Consider the following 3,130-nt stretch of genomic DNA (forward strand, 5'->3'; position numbering starts at 1 on the left):
TAGTCTCCTCCTTTGCAATGCAGTACAATGAAGCTCTGTCACATAGAGCTCCCCTGATTCCATTATTTCCTTGCCTGTCACCACAAAGCGAGACCTCCACCTCATAGTCACTTTCCAGTCATTGCATAATATGAATGGTGCCACCCACACTTATGTGCCTGACTGGAATCACGAAGCGTTTGGCCTTTCCATTAAGATGAGACACATTTCACATTCCTTACCTAGTGGCAGGTCCTAAGCGCTGCAGTTCTGGCAGCCTAAATTAATTCAGTTTTGCCCCAGTGTCACATGGATCCATGTTCACAGCAGTTCTTTTTCCATGCTTATCAGGGAGGAGCCTCTGCCTGCTTATACCCATGAGAAGCAGATCAGTGTTGGAGCTTCAGGCTTGTTGACTGTGAAGAAAGTGAGGTGTTTAGAGACACAGAGGGCATATCTACACATGCATGTTTACTGCATAGTAACTGAAATTACTGCTCAGTACAGGCACAGGTAGGCGACTGATAGTGGGGGCACAGGGGGCATGCGCCCCCCCCGACAGGGCTGTCTGCCGATGCTGACCCTGCCAGCGGCTTCTGCGGGTGCCCCCCCCAGACTCAGGAGGCACCAGTTGCCCATTCAGGCGCATCTACACATGCATGCCCATACTGAGCACTAAATATGGTGACTTACACCAGCTTGAGTGTAAATTTGATACCTGCATCATGCAGGTATCAAATTTACTCCTGATTAGTTACTGTGCAGTAAAGCACATGTAGAAGCCTTACTGCTCAGTAACACTGTGTGTATGGACTGACTTTAGTCCCAAATCAGTCTACACACAGCTTTAATGCGCTTTAATGCCTGCATGTGTAGACACCGGCCTATTCCTGCTTACTGCACAGTAACTTACTGCACAGTAAATTTAAGCTGGCATAAAAGTACATGTAGACTAGCCCAGAGAGTGCATTGCTAGGACATCTCCAGGCTGAGATTCAGAGCACCCACAGCTCTATTTGAAGCCAGGGAAGCCAGAGGGGCTCTGAACCTCTGAAAACTAGGAAAAGGGAGGCCAGGACTCAGCCATTTTAAGAATATATTGCATGCATCCGAAGGCTTTCCCTCAGTCCCGAGCATGACAGCTGTTAACCCTGGACCTAGACACGGCAGTCCTGGCAGTGCATTCCAAATTCAGCCAGAGAGGGCCAGAGGTTCACTGGGTTTTAGTGGAAGGGTAGATTGTGTTGGCTTTAGAGGAGGCATATATGACACAGCCCATGCTTTACAGTGATGCAACAGTGTGAACAAGCTAGCAGCAGGATTCCAACCATATGGGAAAGGGAAAATCTAGCCAGTATGGGATACAATCAATACAATGGGGCTGGTGTGAGAGCTCATGCCACCTTACATAGAGCAAAGATGGCTTTTTTAAGACAGCTGACTGAAAGGGACCATGTGTGATTGACAAAATACAAGTCTTCAAGGTCTTTAAGGCATTAATACAAGTCCTGGGCCTGGCTAAGACTTTTCCTGCACATTTCACACCTGGTTCTTGACAGTCTGGTCCATCTGCCTTTGAACTGGAGAGTGAGACATTATCACATGCTGAAGCCACCCACTTCAAATGCCCGGTGCTGATCACATTTATCAAGCAGCTGGAACTGAAGACACCGACACTATGTAAGCCCATTGCAATGTGAAGTTCCATTCTTCTTTGCCTCGGCATGACCCGAGATCCTGGCAACGAGAGCAGCAACTCATCCTCGGAGCATTCCTCTGGGAAGATGTCTATTGGAAAATATTTCTCAGACCTGTTGGCTCATGAAGCTCATTTCTGCATCCTATTGTGATGCACAAGCCATTTCATAATGAGAAAAAAAAAAAAAAAGGAAGCCAGGACCGGGAACAGGTAGATTTGTTTCTGGCTTTCTTGTGAAAAAGAACAAGAAGTTAGGCATGAAGTGTATCTTCTGAGAGACTGTCACAACACAGACACATGTGCATGGCGGTTTGGTCTTTGTGGCCTGATCAGTTTTGTGACTGTCCAATGAGACTGCTCATTAGGACCTTGTGTGATGGGGTTCTTGTGCCATGCATGCTTGTGTTATTCCCTAGTGAGTGTGCATGACACAAAGGAAGTGCATGGCATTCACTAGTGGGTTACATTTGTACAGTGAAGGTGATGCTTTATCTCCTGATGGCTCATTGCCTCCTATTCAGGGCTGGGTGTTGTTATTATGATTTTTTCTGCTCCCACAGGACCCACCAGCAGCCTGTGTGAAGAAAAAGCTGCTGAGGATGAAAAGCCTTTCATGCTGCCCCCTGAACCCATGCCCTCAAACTATTCCTAGAAAGAGGGAGCTTCCTTCTTGCCCAGGGAGCTGACGGGAGTTATGTCATGTTGCAAGAAAAGATAGGGAGTTCTTCCCCTAAATATCCCCCACTTCCTGCTATGCACGCTTCTGCTGATGAAATGGGGCAAGCTGCATCTTTCTTATTCAATCTCATTTGAGTTCAGGGGATGTTTTCTCCAGGAAATATTCTTTTGCTCTGCAGAAAGTCTGACCATGCACTGAAAATAACTTGATTCTATTTTCCCACTCCCCACAGGATACTTTGTCTGGCTTATTTCCTTTGTGATTCCTGTTAATAATGACCCGTAGTGTAACCCCTGCCTGAGGCAGCATAACCTTCTCTCTCCCCCTGGTGACTGCACCAAGCAGAGGTTTATGGTTCCTTTGCAAAGAGAACCAACTCTCCCAGCTTGTGGTAAACCAGTCTGGGCACATACCTGAGGACTGATTTCTGTGAGAAGGGCAAAGCTGGGCTTAAACCCAGGGAAAAGGAAGCCTCAGGACATGTGTCTTCTCTCCTCTCCGAACATGGGGAGCCAAGGGACACCCCTTAGCTGTAATCCCAGCTCTAGCATCCACAGTGTTTGTGGCCTGAAATGGATCACTTAACATCTGTGCCTCAGTTTCTCTGGCTGCAAAGGGAGAAAGCCAACACAGGGAGGGACACTCACTCATCTCTGTGCAGCGTGCCTGTAAAACACAACCAATAGTTAATGCACACTGACTTGCGGGGGGTCCTTGTCCAGACACTTGTCCCTGTCCAGACACTGATGGGGGGGGGGGGGGGGGGGGGGGGC

The sequence above is a fragment of the Alligator sinensis genome, unplaced genomic scaffold, assembly GCF_000455745.1.
Source record: "Alligator sinensis unplaced genomic scaffold, ASM45574v1 scaffold1030_1, whole genome shotgun sequence".
NCBI classification, from domain to species: Eukaryota; Metazoa; Chordata; order Crocodylia; family Alligatoridae; genus Alligator; species Alligator sinensis.